The sequence below is a fragment of the Amphiura filiformis genome, chromosome 13 (assembly GCF_039555335.1).
Source record: "Amphiura filiformis chromosome 13, Afil_fr2py, whole genome shotgun sequence".
Classification (NCBI taxonomy): Eukaryota; Metazoa; Echinodermata; class Ophiuroidea; order Amphilepidida; family Amphiuridae; genus Amphiura; species Amphiura filiformis.
In genome coordinates, this window is record NC_092640.1 from 8,254,424 (window position 1) to 8,270,797 (window position 16,374).

Here is a 16,374-nt window from a genome sequence, read left to right on the forward strand (position 1 = left end):
ATTTGTAAATATTCTCGCAATCTGTGATGATTGATACACATGTGGCTGATTGGATTGACTGAATGATGATTACTTGATTTATTGAATGAATTATTAATTGCTTTGTCGATTAAAATTGTTTGATTGATTGGCTAACTGATTGTTGATTTGTTGTGTGAATATTGATTGATTTGAGTTTAACCCCTTGTGATTTTTGGTTAGTGATGTACATTATACATGCAGCCGAAGCAGGGTCTGTAGGTTTTTGCCACAGGTGGAAAAAAACATGGTTTAAAAAAAAAAAGCCAAAAATGGCAAAAACTAAAAAAAAAGTGATAAACGTATCACTTTTTGCATCTCAAAACTAATTGTCAAGTAACAAAATATTATTTCTTGAGTGTAATGAGTCCAGATTTTGCAATTATTAAGTAACATGTTAAGAAATTATAAGGCATGGGTTTTCATTGTGCACTAGTGCACTTAAGACTTGAGATAAAAATATGTTGAATGATTGACTAAAAGTCGTGTATTTCTGTTTATGTTCTTGATTAAATCAGGCACTTTTGCCAGCAAAAAATGAACTCTGACCGAAGTTGCTGGACTGATTGTCTGTTGATTTCTTGATCGCAGTGATTGTAATAATTTCTTAAATATTTCGGAGTAGACGGGTCCAGATTGTAGAAAACATTTCATGTTCAAAGTGGATAAGTAAGAAAGTTATGGTGTGACTTGAGGGTGCTGATTTCATACAAAGTGTTTATCACACTCAATTTTGGCGTCTTGACCCGATAAAGTGAAATTCACAATGGCCGCATGTTTTATGGGTAATACAATGGTAAAAGAAAATAACAAGCTTCGGTTTCAGTCAAAACCATATCAAATTATTCCTCTGGTCCCAAGAAGTTACAGAGTTCCTCCACGTGCACGTTTGACCTATGGCTAGGACTTCGCCCGCCACTAATTGCAACGGAAACCATCATCATTCATTTCAAAAAAGTATATTAAAGAACATTAGTACTAAAGTCCCCAAAAGTTCAAGTAGTGGAACAGTGCCTAATTTGCATAAAGCCAATGTTGTCGAAACCCATACCAATTTGTTAAAGGATTCAGAAAAATTATAGCTTGACTTATCTCCGATGTACTTTTCTTAAGTGGGGGAAAGGTCAAATGTCAAAATTTGGATTCCACAGGGGGGACACAAATTGAAAAAATGCACCGATTTTGATAAAAATGTTTTCATATAGTTTGCCATACCTCAGGTGGTTTTTTACCTTGGTAACATGGCAAAGAAGATTGAATTCCATTCAGCTATGTTGACATTGACCTATTTTGTGATGTTATTATTGTGTAAAAAACCGTCAAACAATGCAACTTTTCTTTCTCATCTTGATTTATCTTTGCCAAAGGAACAATTTGAGACCATCAGTTGGATTAAAATTGGAGCACATTTCCATTGTAAACGATTGTGGACCATATAATTTGACCTTTTTGCCTATAACTCAGTGTAATCGGAGACTGGTCAAACTATACTTTTTCTGAATCCTGGTGATGAGAGCAAATGGTTTTAAAACAAGATTTGACCAATTTTGGATTTTCACCCCTGCATATAAGCGGCCATTTTGGATTTATTCAAATTAGGCACAGTTCCCGCACAACTTGACTTTTGGGGACTATGTTCTGTAATATACTTTCTGAAAGGAATAGTAATTAAATGGTGTCTGTTTCAATAAGTGGTGGGTTTAAGTTGACTACCCCTGTCCCGACCCATGTCCCCTGGGGTGGTGAATTATATACGGTGGAGGATATGCAAGGAAGGAAGAATTCTAGTTCCAGAAAAAGTAATCTTTTACCCATCTTTAACATAGGCCTACCCTTAATGTTAAGGGTGGTGCAATAATTATGTGTACCCCGGGTGGTGAATTCTCAAAATTAATGGTCTGCAAAAAATCGCTTGCCCCCCCCCCCCCTTCCTTACACATGCAAGATATTGGGGAACCCGAATTTAAAACCTGAAATTGTCGTATCATAATTTATAATGCGAGCGCAGCGAGCAGGAAATTTTACATAATATTTATTATTTGAACGTGTTCCTAACGTTTTCCTACACCTTTTTAGGGCGTATTATATAAAAACGGTGCCCAAAATATATGTGCTAAAAATCGTTTGCCCCCACCCTTTCAACCTGCCAAAAAATGCTTGCCCCCCCCCCCTTTTAGCCTGCCAAAAAATCTTTGCCCCTTCCCTATAATTCATCACCCCGGGGTACATAATTATTGCACCACCCCTAACGAGTTAATGAGCAATATTATTGTTCAATGAAACATTTTGTTGAACTTCGTGGTCTTGAGAAAAAAAAACTATACTCATCAAAAACATGCAAGCTTCTGTGGGAAACTTGCATTTAGCAGCTGAACTTGGGGAGGATTGGGGTCAAAAGGTCTGCTCAAGGCCCTTTGGTGGGGTCCAGGGGCAAAGCCGTATGATAGGGGTCTATGGGGGGGCAGTGGAAGCCCATCATGTAGGCCTATATAAGACACACGCGGCTCATTTTTTTTATCTGTACATTTTTGGACCTGCCAATTGGGGGGTACTCCCCAAATCAGGGGCTGTGCAAGTACCAGTATAAGCCGGGGGGTAGGCTAATATTTCCAAAGGGCCCGCCAAATATTGATTGCCTGCCCTCACAGTCCGCCAAAATATTGCTTGCCCACTCCCATCTTGGCCTGTCCCCCCCCCCCCCCCCCCTTGGCGCTGCTTTGGGATTCGCCCAATTTTGCGAGAGCAGCGAACAGGTAAATTTGCATATTTAAGCGTTTCTTTACTAAGCCTTTTTCAGTAGAGCTTTTTATTTAATACCCACGCAAGCGTCCCATGAATGTGTGCCACCCCCCCCCCCCTCGGCTTGCCGAAAATTGCTCTCCCCCCTGGTTGGCCAAATATCCCCCCCCCCCATTTTACCCCGGGCTCAAATTATTGCACAGCCCGGCCCCTCAGTTGAAAAATTGAAGAGTCATCCGGCATTATGGTAAGTCTCGAACGACCCCACCCAGCCCACCCCACCCGCAGGATCTTGACCGCCTTGATATTTTGGATTTTCAAACCCTTTTTGTACATTTTCGGTCATTTTGACCATTTTTGTCAACCCCCCTGAGTTGCTTTGTCTAACCCCTCTTGCCCCCCCCCCCCTCCGAAAACATCCTGGCTATGCCACTGCATCGATCCAGCACATATCATGATATTACCTCACCATATTTTAATGTTTGGGCATAGGCCTACTGTAGGCCTACAGGCCTAATTGCCATTTAGACCAAAAACAGTAGTTTGTTGCTCATATTTGCAGAAAAAACCATACAAAATATATTTAACCCTTGTTTGAAAAATCTGTTTGGGTAGAATACAAGTGCAAAACAAAAATAGGCTATCTTTCATCAAGGAAATCAAAGAAATTACTCCCTTTTATTTTCTGGGCGCTAGTATCTCAAAAAAATGAAGCTGTTCATTACAATGCATTATTACTTCATTTTTTTGTAACATGTATTTTACTTCCCAGAAATGCTTCAAATTAAAAAATATACCGATTTTCTCGATTTTTTTGACACAGGTAGTTAGATAATAGTGTTTTGCTGTCATTGAAACTAAATTCAATCAATTGGATGTCTGATTTTTTTTATTAAAAAAAAATCTGCACAACCAGAAAATCTCATTCTGATCAAGTCGGGCATGAAAAGGTGCAAAATGGTTGCACAGTCTAATTGTGTGTCAAAAATGTATTTTGTGTTTATCAATTTGCGTATATATCTTTGTAGGTTACGCTTGCTTGCCTTTTAAACATTTTACAGTGTGGATGAGGAGAAAACTTCCCTGTAGGAAAAGTATAAAGTCATGTTTAAGATTTGAATAAAAATCTGAAGTTGTAAGTTCTACGAATGATTTTTGTTTATATTCAGTCGCTTCTTGCAAAAACGCCCTCATTAAACCTCTGTTACAGGCTTACAGCTATCACATGACTCGATATTTCGTTCATGAATAGCGAGGCATATATTACGAAGTATAGCAATTTACGTATGAGTATAGGTCCAATTAAGGGGTCGTCTCACAAAATTGGCTTATAAGCCACATCGATCAGCATTCAGTTCCTGTACTGGTCCCGTACATGTACCTGTGTGCAGTGCATTGAGAAGTATGACCTTGTCGACTGTGCGAGTGTGTTATTCGTGTTTCTCTTTTACGTCCATGGGCATGGTAGTACGTAGTGCAGAACATCATAATTATGCTTGGGAATGCTACATATAAATACCATAGTAATCGAGGTAGCAAATTCCGTCGACCGACATGAGTGTGTGTCTAAGGTAAGCTGGTAAAATCTCTATTGTTCATATATTATTATTATTATCATATTATATTAAAAATCATGATCGTTTTACTTTCAGAATTTTAAGCTTACTGTTCTCCTATAATGTATACTGTTACCCTGGTACTGTACTGTACGTGCTGATCATCATGATCATGTGATGCTGTACCTCAATTAGAGGCAGGCAGCGCTAGACTAATTCCAATCAGCCGTCTACACTTCGCATGTACTATCATGCTTCGTAGTGACGACTGATTATCTTACAGCCCAAATCATGACGGACATCTGAAAACTATTCAATGCGACTTTGGTTGTGCGCCGTAGCGCGACTGACTAGCGGCGCCCGTGTACCGCGTCGCTATACCGCGCCGCTGTGACAAGATCGCGCTCTGAACTTCTAAAAACAACAAACTCGGTCAAAAGGTCAATTTGGACACAACTGCGCACGCTCTATGCCACAGGAATCCTGTTGCAAAATCCGTCACTTTTTTTCCACATAGTTTTCTCAGTCGTCAATCCAGACGGTTGACGACTGAGGGCAGCAGTCTAAGGCAGCGCCACGGCGGGGGGGGGCATGGTGGAAAAATGCCCACCCCCAGTCAGGGCCGGATTTACCTTTTTGGGGGCCCTGGCCAGGCCAAAATTTGGAGGCCCCAAATGCACCGGGAGGAATGCATATGCACTCAAGTGGCGAAGTTTTTAGATTTTCAAAATTTACAAAATTACAATTTTAGACTATTTTAGCCAAAATTGAAGCTGAATTTTATTATAAATATAATGGGCCCAAAACATGGTGTTTTTTGGCTAAAATGGAAGATGCACACTGCACAGGGCCATTTTGGGGGCCCGGGCCCATCTGGCCCTATGGTAAATCCGGTCCGCCCCAGTCAGAACCTTTCCCCCCTTGTTTCCCCAGTAAAATACCAAAATAACGAAAATTCCCACTTTTTACCACATTTTGGGCAATTTTTATATTTTGCCCCCTGAAATTCACTTTGCCCGTCAATGCCCCCCGAAAAAATTCCTGGCGCAGCCACTTAATAGAGGTTAATGACTGCGCATCAGTTGTTTGGGTATTGTGATATAAACATTGTGCTTTGGAACCGAGGAATATCCCGAGGGGCGCCCCGGCACAGTTTTATCCATGGTCCTGGAGTTTTACAGAAGATTTATGGTTCCTTTTTTTATCTTTCAATATTTATTGGTTTTTATTCATAAACAAAAAATAAATGACAATTAACATCAAATCATACACAAAAAGGGACAAAAAGGTAGCAACAATGGTTATAAAAATGTACACAAATTATGCAGTCACTTCTACCCAGATACACTACATGTAATCCCTGGGGGGGTTACTCACTATTTGACTTGCTACGCACCCGCGTCCAAGAAAAACGTCTAAAAGGGTATGTTTTTCACCACACAGCGTTGTCGACGTCTTTTTGAAAAAGGGGTACTTTTTCAGAAGGCATCGCCATTAATTTAGGGGTCCTTTTTCAGCCAGATCCTTAGACGTTTATGGGTTTAGTAATATTATTGTTTGAGTGAAAAACGCGCCATTAAATAAATAAATAAATAAATAAAATAAATAAATAATACAAAATGAACAAAAAATCTAGATACTATGTCAAATCTCCATTTACGAAAGTGGCATGCGAGTTTGTTTTCCTTTTTAGCAAGGAAATACTCTGTATCTCTGTTTATTTTAATAAAAGCCTTAAGATCAATTGTATTGGGAGTTTTGTTTTGAAATTTACACACATAGTATTTGACACTCAAAAACAAGTACTATGTCAAAAACATATCATCGAGCACCCCAAAATTGTTTTCAAAGGTTGAGATATCAAAATCAATATCATCTTTATTTTTAATAATTTTAACTATATCTTCCCAAAGGGGTTTGATTTTCTCACATTCACAAAAAACATGGGCAATTGTTTCAGGCATCTTATTGCAAAATGCACAATTTGGAGAAATCCCTTCTTTTTGAACAAGAAATCATTAAAAGCAATGGCTTTATGGAAGATTTTGAAATAAAATGAGCGAAATCGAGAATCAATTGAACATTTACTATACCGGTACTATTACGAAGATGAATTTGGTCCCAATCCAAGTCCTCGGGGTCAACTCATTCCAAAAACTAATACGTTTTTCAGGAACACATTTCTCAATCATAATAGAATAAGCATGGAGCTTGGATAAGGTTATCAACCACTAAACTAGCTTATCAAAAATCTCCACACTAGAAATTTCAATGTTTGGATTATCAGGAACAGGAACATTTTTCATAAAAAAATTAAACTTCTTTCTGTCATGATTCAAAATATCAAAATCAAGAATCAATTCTTCAAATAATTTACTACCTGGGGAGGGTTTAAAAGTAAATCATCAACATGTACACAATTACCTTTATCACACCAGTCTTCATAGTAAAAGTACTGTTTAGATTTTGAATGAATATTTCTAAAAAAACATAAAGATTGGCAGGCACCAAGATTAGGTAAACATACCAAGTTCTGAGGGAATCAGCTAATTGGGTACAATTAAGCTTATTTAAAATACTTTCAGGAGCATATGATTTCCATAAAATATCACCATATATATGCGATCTAATGCAGATTACTCAAAATTTCCAAAGACTGTTAAAATTATTATCATCAAGCAGTAAATTAACCCAATTCATTTTATGAGCCAAGGCAAAAGTGTAAGGGTCTATCATACGAATGCCACACAGAGAAAAATCATTGCGCACACATTTTCTTCTGACTCTATCATTACCAGCATTCCAAATGAATTTGAAAAACTGTTTGTTTTAGGTCTTTAAATAAAGAATTGGGAATTTTAATACTCAAAACTGAAAAAAGATAGAGCAGCTGAGGCAAAAGAAGTGCTTTTTGTTAACACAAGTTTTTCCTATCAAAGAAAGGTTTCTAGCGCGCCAGCAATTTAAGGTTCCCTCAATCTGTTTTAAAAGCTTAACCTTACAGTTGAGATCAAACATTAACTTAAAATTCAATGAAAAATTAATACCCAAAATTTTAAAATCTCTAGTTTTCCAAAGAAAACCCAGCCCAGAAAAGGGACGATTTAAACCTTTCAATTTTCAAAATTACACTTAACAATCTCTGTACCACCAAGTTTCTTTAAATGTGACATAACAATATTTTTCCAACCTGATTTGTCATGTTTGTTGGGCATCATTAACCCTTTAATAAATAAGTAAATAAGTCAAAACACACAGCACTTCACTGGTTCAACTCTTGAGATGGTTCTGCATGTTATACTGTTCATTTTCTTTACATTTTCTTTCTTTAAATTTGTACTAACCACTGTTTTATACGATGTCCCATCGATGCCAAAAAAAAATCAAAAAAAAAAAAAAGACACAGTCGGGACCAGGGTACACGGTCGGTCGGATGTGGACAAACAAACAATTTTTTTTGGGGGGGGGCCTTATTGTGGGACATTAGAGCACATTAGACATATCAAATTGCATTCTGAATACGAAGAATGCACGGCCTTCTGATATCAAATAATTTTGATTTTTTGAAAATCGCAATGTAATACACATTTTTATGGCAAATCATTAAAAATTGATATTTAACAGTACTTGAAGTAAACTTTATAAATCTGATGATTTCTACCTAAAGTGTATGTAGGTGGGATGAAAAGCCGACGATCAATTGAAAATTTTGACCTTTCGTATTGAAGATATGGATTTTTTTCCCCAAAACGCCAAAAAAAATTAGGTCTTTTTGGGAAAAAAGATCCATATCTTCAATATGATTATGAAAGGTCAAAATTTTCAATTGATCATCGGCTTTTCCTCCCAGGTACATACACTTTAAGACTATCATTAAATTTATAAAATTTACTTTGAGGACTGTTATATCTCCAAAATATCAAATTTTAATAATTTGTCATAAAATTTGTATTATATCGTGAATTTCATAAATGAAAATTATTTGATATCAGAAAGACATTCTTCATATTCAGAATGCAATTTGATAGGTCTGATGTGCTCTCATGTCAATATAAACACAAAATGATAAATAACCCTGTAAATATAAACATCAATATTTTTATGCTTTCCAGCATTGAATATAGGCCTACTTTTAAGCCTGTAATTGGTACATCAAATGGTATCCGGGAATGGTATTTTATTATACCATTCATCTTAAATGTTTTCAGCTATGAAAAAAATAGGGTCAAAACTTTTGACACATATGCATGGCCATACTGCTGCATGCAATCATAGACAGTTTAGAGAGCATAATGTTTAATACCCATCTCATCTGCCTGTTGACTATATTCATATTGTACATGTACAGTTCAGCCATGTGATATAAATAGCCACAGTTCACAAGGTCACAACTCTACACGAACTGTATAGACAACATCTTGACATTTTATAGTGAGGGGACTTCTCAAAAATGAACAATGTTCTGATTGTTTTTTAAGGCACTAAGCTAAGGCCCTTCAAAATTGATTCCGAGTTTACTGTTCAAGATTTTAAAAATAGGACAAGGTGACTTTTAATCATGAGCGTATTTTTTTTGGGGGGGGGGGGCTTTGGGGGCGCCAGCCCCCCGGGGTAAAAGCAGGGGGCGGCCAAAATGAAGGGCGGCGGAAGAACAGGGCGGCAAAAACGAAGGGGCGGCAAAAAGAATTAGTAAATAAAAAAAGGGCGGAAAATGTGATAAAGCATAAACATTTTCGAAAAAATGGTACTATACATCAAAATTTGTGCTTTTAGGGCGATTTTTTTTTGCTCTTCACTTTTTCAAACGACCGAGAAAAAAATTGGGTCAACCTTTTCAGGCTGTTGAAGAAGGGCGCAAAAATTGAAATTTCTTCAGCCCCGGGGGTTGGGGCGGCTACGGCACGCTACTGTTAATTATTAATTATCTATTATTTTCTTTATTTAGTATTAGTTATCACAAGCAATAATCAACCTGTTTTGACAGGAGTCGGCATTTAATTATTTTATTAAGGGCTGGGGTATGAACGTTTGGACAGTATTTATTTTGGGACATTAGAGCACATCAGACATATCAATTGCATTCTGAATACAAAGAATGTCATTCTGATATCAAATAATTTTGATTTTTTGAAATTCGCAATTTAATACACATTTTATGGTAAATCATTAAAAATTGATATTTTTGATATTTAACAGTACTTGAAGTAAACTTTATAAATCTGATGATTTATACTTTAAGCGTATGTAGGTGGGATAAAAAGACGACGATCAATTCAAAATTTTGACCTTTCGTATTGAAGATATGGATTTTTTTTCCCAAAACACCAAACAAAAATAAGGTCTTTTTGGGAAAAAATCCATATCTTCAATATGAAAGGTCAAAATTTTCAATTGACCGTCGGCTTTTCCTCCCTGCTACATACACTTTAAGAATATATCATTAGATTTATATAATTTACTTTGAGGACTGTTATATATCAAAATGTGAAAAATATCAAATTTTTATAATTTGTCATAAAATTTGTATTATATTGTGATTTTTATATATGAAAATTATTTGATATTAGAAAGACATGCTTCGTATTCAGAATGCAATTCGATAGGTCTGAGGTGCTCTCATGTTCCACAAAAAATACTGTCGAAACGCAATAAACGCTCATTTTGGATCCCTTAAGCTATGCTTACTTTTACACATACTAAGGTGCAGTTATGCTGTTTGTTTATTCATCATTTATTGTTGATATGATTCATGTTATAAAGTAGCAAGTAAAATTCATTAAAAGTTATAAATAAAAATAAAATTAAATATTTTGCAATTTTCTATTTTGGATGCGGGCGGTTAACAGTAAACTAAAATTTAATATGAAGGGCCTAAGCTGGATAAGAAATGATATGGTCTATGGTTATACATGCAGGAGTGCTCAGAAATACCCCCGGTGGGGTCACTCAACTTGCAATAGTGACAGCACGATCGTTACCAAAATCACGGAAAAAGGGGTCTTTTTTAGGGCTTGTCCGCGGACAAAATTGTCTGTGAAATTGGAAAAATAGGGGTGTTTTATCGCAAATATCCGTGAAATTGGAAAAAAAGGGGTTCTTATTATTTTCTCCCGATCCCGTGGATAGCTGGCCCCCAGGAGCTGGCCAGATAAATAAATCACAGGAATAAATTAATGCAGTTATTGTATTTCAACAACCACCACTATGTATCTCTGATTTATATGCAAGGGGTACTACTTGAATTCTGTGATGCCCTGTTGATTACTAAAAAAAACATTCATAAAAGCCTTCTCCTTGAAATGTTCAAATAGAGTCAAAATTGCAAATGTGTCCTCGGAATCTATAAAATAGGGGTGTTTCAGAGTACCATTTTGTCCTTGTTTTGAAGTAAAAAAGGGGGTAAAATTTCATGATTTGTCCTTGAAATTGACTGCGAAAGGGGGTAATTTGTACTTGTGGTAACAGTCCTATGCATCCCCCCTGCCAGGGAGTGACCCCACCGGGGAAATACCTAGGTGGGGGGATTAAAATGTAGGGGGAACATAACACTTTTGGAGTCCTGAATAGGAGGGGGGGGTGGGGGTAAATGTTTTGGGTGTATGAACAGGGGTGTCAAAAAGTTTTTGGGCATGTAGAGAGGAGGTGTAATAAAAAATTCCTTTAAAAAGGAAATGGGCGTACCAAAGAAGAAAACTGTCAATGATTTAGGGTATTGTAAATGTTTAACATAAGTATTGGGAATAATGGTATGAATGACTGAACTGGGACACCCCCCACCCACCCCCACCCCCACCCCTACACACACACTTAAGGGTTGGGGTATTTGGATATTATTTTTGGTGGGACATGAGAGCACATCAGACATACGGAGTTGCATTCTGAATACTAAGAATGTTGTTATTATATCAACTAATTTTGATATTCGCGATATAATTTACATTGTATCATCATCATCATCAGTCGGCTGCGGAGCAGGTGACTACAAGCTTTCTCCAACTAATGCAATCTTGGGCAAGCGAAACAATGTTAGAAACAAATGTTTTATCCCAGTACTTTTGATAAAAATTTAACAAATGTACTGTGTTCACAAATACATGAAGTTTATCATTCCGTCCTGCCACATCGATGAATTTGTGTTACCGTGGCAACAAGTTGATTCTTTGGACTATTTTTCTTGCGTGTGAATGTAGTCTGAACTTACTTGTTTATATTAAGAACATGAAGAATCCATAAAATAAACAGTCACAGAGCTACAATTTATAAGGTCTATCAAATTCCGTCCCGCCACAAACGGGAGTTTTGGCTGTGGCCCACCGGGTATAGGCCTAATTAGCATATCATTAAATCACCCCACCCTACAGATAATCTGCGCAGATAGCCCCGGAGACACCCGTATGGTATATATTAGCATATCATTAAATCACTTCGCCTTTCACCTAATCAGCATTGAGATTTTCATTTCGGATAACGCCCCAGAGATAGTCGTATAATTAGCATATCATTAGATTGCTCTACGCTTTCACATGTACCAATCAGCGTGTTTATATTATACTGAGTACTGATATGCATGTTCACCAAGTATACGTTACATTTAGAATCACGATAAAGTTCCAATTAGAGTCACGCGGTAGCCGTGACCAGCAAGTTTTTAAAAAAAAAGACTGATAAAGAAGACTAATAACAGATGCTCCCGCCATGAGACTATATTTACACGTAACATTAAAACACTTGACTTCTATTGTTCGATGTTATTTTTCGCTGGGTACAAAATGTATCTAAAACCATGCTAAATGTTATTTACAGTCCCAGGTGTAATATCGTGACAACTCATTAATTCCAAAAGGGCCACCAATCCTACAGTCAATCATTGTTCGTAATAAACAAATATTTTTGCTGCCATTTCACGCGGTATTTCATAGAGAAAATTAGTTGCAAATCATACTGATCCAGAATTTTTGGACACTGCTACAGGTCTACCTGGTTATCACCTTCACACTACTTTTTCAGATTCACTTCCAAATATACCCTAGCAGTTTCCTGGATACCCTACATACAAATTCTGAACCCCATTCGCCAAAAAATCAAGTTTTTCACAATTCTTTTGTTCTTATCGGACGACGCATCCATTTATATAATAAATGCTGTATTTCGACAGGGGAATTTACAGCAGAGGTCCATGGCCTAATGGTTAGTGCGCTTGACTCCAGATACGCTATCCCGAGTTCGAAACCCGGTGACCAACTAATTTTTTTTTCAATGTTTTATTAACTAATTTATTGTCATTAAAATCAAGGATAACATAATTTTAAACATCCAGTGCTATTGTGATATTATTTTTTTTTATTAAAGCAAGTTGTTTGATTCTCATGGAAATTGTTTATTGTGTTATGGGCCTATTTAAAAACACAGCATAATGTGATACAACACCATCAAGGATCAAAAGAAATCTGAATAACACAAGAAACCAGATCAGGCAATAAGACGTTACTCATTGTTATTCTCATTTAAATATATTTTGTCCTACCACGGGCAAATTCGCATGATAATAGGACAATGATGACTGTGATATGTATGAATGGTTGTTGAATCGATTAGGAGACATGACTCTCTGTCATCTTCAGCTATCGTAGAACATGACAATTGTCATATCGTCCCGGTAGTAGGTTGATTACAAACACTCTGTACATGTAGGTGTGGAAAATTGTTCCGCTAGTATGGAAGGCCAGCAGGAAAAAAAATATCCAAATAACATTTATCAAGCATAGTACGGAAGCGTCTATGTGACACAACTTGACAAGATAATTATCTTGCCATGTCGACTTATTATCAGCATTATGTCAACATGACGATATAAAATATCTCGCCAAGACAAATGAACAAACAAGTCAAGATGGCAAGATAAATTATCATGCTAAGTCGACATACCAAAAATGGATGTCGCTTCAAATAAATTATTATGCCAAGTCAATTTAGCAACAAATTAATGTCTACATAGCAGGATATTTTGTCACGTCCAGTTGACTTAACAAACAATATAAGTCAACATGGTAAGATAAATTATCATACCAATGAATAGTAATTTTTGACACCATATAATTTAAATTATTGAAAAGCATCCGCGGGGTGGAGGGGAGGGCGGCCCGAAATTAAAGGGAAAATTAAATCGCAAAAGACCGCCGACAACCGCCGCTCAATAGGGATATCCAGCTAGATTTCCCCGCAGGGCTACAAAGAACCACAAACCGCAAAATTTGGATATCCAGCTAGATTGCCCCGCAGGACTCAGGAACCACAAATCTTGAAATATGGATATCCTGCAAATTAAAACCACAAACCGCGAAAAACCGTCAACAACTGCCGCTTAATAGAAATATTCAACTATATTACCCAAGCAGGGCTACAAAGAACCACAAACCGCGAAATTTGGATATCCAACTAGATTACTTCAAGCAGGGCTTTAAAGAACCATCAACCGCGAAATATGGATGTCCAACAAGTTTTAACTATAAATTAGCCCTCGATAGAGGGCAAAGCTTGAAGGATTAGGGAAATTATAACCACGAACCGCGAAAGTTGCCTTAACAAACAATATAAGTCAACATGGTAAGATAAGTTATTATACAAAGTAATAGTAATTGTTGACACCGTATAATTTAAATTATTGAAAAGCATCCTCGGGATGTAGAGGAGGGGGCGGCCCGAAATTAAAGGGAAAATTAAATCTCAAAAGACCACCGACAACCGCCGCTCAATAGGGATATCCAACTAGATTGCCCCGCAGGGCTACAAAGAACCACAAACCACGAAATTTGGATATCTAGCTAGATTGCCCTGCAGGACTCAGGAACCACAAATCTTGAAATATGGATATCCTGCAAATTAAAACCACAAACCGCGAAAAACTGCCAACAACTGCCGCTCAATAGAAATATCCAACTAGATTACCCAGAGGGCTATAAAGAACCACACACCGCGAAATATGGATGTCCAACAAGTTTTAACTATAAATTAGCCCTCGATAGAGGGCAAGGCTTGAAGGATAAGGAAAATTATAACCACGAACCGCGAAAGACCTCCAACAACCACCTCAATAGAGATATCCAACTATATTGCCCCTTGCAAAGGGCTACAAAGAACCACATCGTCGCGAAATATGGATATCCAACATGCTTAAACAATAAATTAGCCCCGATAGAGGACAGGGCTTGAAGAATAAAGGAAAACCACGAACCGCGAAAAACCTCCAACAACCACCTCAATAGAGATATCCAACTAGATTGCCTGCAGGGCTACAAAGAACCACAAACGGCGAAATTTGGATATCCAACTAGATTGCCCCAGTGCTACAAAGAACCACGTACATTTTAGTTATAGGTATAGCTTCATATACTTGTATTTTTTATTGTCATAAATCATGGATAATATTATTCAAACTTCTATTTTTCGCTTTATTCGTCTTATGGATTACTTCGTAACCGGATGACTTTTCAAGCTTGGAGCTACTCGGCTTCATTCATAAAAAGAAAGGAAATCTACCAAAAAAACGTTGACAACGTAAAGAAAGCAGCAAGTTTAAAAAGCCCCCACCTCGGCTCACTTTTTGAAACTTGGTCCCTTTTGTAAAAGATACTGATTTAAACTTTGTCATAATTATCAACTTAAAACATTTCCAGAAGTGTTATGAATCTTTAATGTGCCGATGCGATATATTACTTAAAAGTTGTTAGCATTCTGGAACGATCAGAAAGGTTATTATGTTGTTCTTGGCCAATATCCTATATGTTTTGTTTTATAATAATAAAGTTCATGATCAATGATTGAATTAAACGAATAACAAGTAGGCATGTTAATGGCAATGATGCTAAAAAACACCGATTTGCTGTTGATATTCAAAATGGGACCAAGTTTCAAAAAGTGAGCCGAGGTGGGGCTTTTTAAACTTGCTGCTTTCTTTACGTTGTCAACGTTTTTTGGTAGATACACTTTAATTGGGAAAACCTTGACACAAATCTGGCAATTGTACTGTGCAAATATTTATGGCTGCGTCCAACCATAATATTTTTTTGCAACATCCGGTATGGGTCAAAAGTGATTCTAGTATTTCCAATAATTATTACTTATTAGAAGACCGCCGTGAGGTACGGTGTCTAGCTTGTATGTAATGGATCGTTAATGTTATAGTGAGTAATTAGTATAAAAATACTCCATCGGAACTGCATCGCACAATATCACTTGTGTCGTTGCAGACTACAAAAATTGTGACGAAAGTTTCATCTCATACTAAACGCCATTAAAGGTCAAAAGTGACAATATAATGGTGCGTATTCTCTGGAGCAGGTACGCCAAAAACTTGAGCATAAAAGCAAATGTCCCAGTAAAACCGGAACAAGAGTAGGGCCTACATTCATAAGTGAGATAAAGGGCAGGTTTATTTGAAAATTGTGACGAAAGTTTCATCTCATACTAAACGCCATTAAAGGTCAAAAGTGACAATATAATGGTGCGTACTCTCTGGAGCAGGTACGCCAAAAAACTTGAGCATAAAAAGCAAATGTCCCAGTAAAACCGGAACAAGAGTAGGGGTTAGGGCCTACATTCATAAGTGAGATAAAGGGCAGGTTTATTTGATCAGGTAATTTTATGTATTTTTTAAAATAAATCATTCAATAGATTGGCCTATAATTTAATATGGTCATGTTGTTATTCTGGGCACCCAAAAATGGTTGTGTTGTCACATTTTGCTAAATCATTTCTAATTCCTATATTTTTGCTAAAAGCCATCATGAACAAATGGCTTTGGTCTTATTTTGAATAGAAATTAATAATCTAATGCATTAAAGGCCCATTCAGTGATTTGCTTATCCGGACGATCGTAAAAATCATCAAAATTCAGATTTTGGTACCCTTGTCATTGTCATAAATACGTAAACATAGCCTGCTAGTGGTTCAGCCGAAAGTTGCGTATTTAAAACAAAAGTAAGGAATTTATATGAATCTGTAATTTAGATATACTGACAGTATCTAAATTAGCTACATGTATTCAAATGGGGCTTCAACTTCG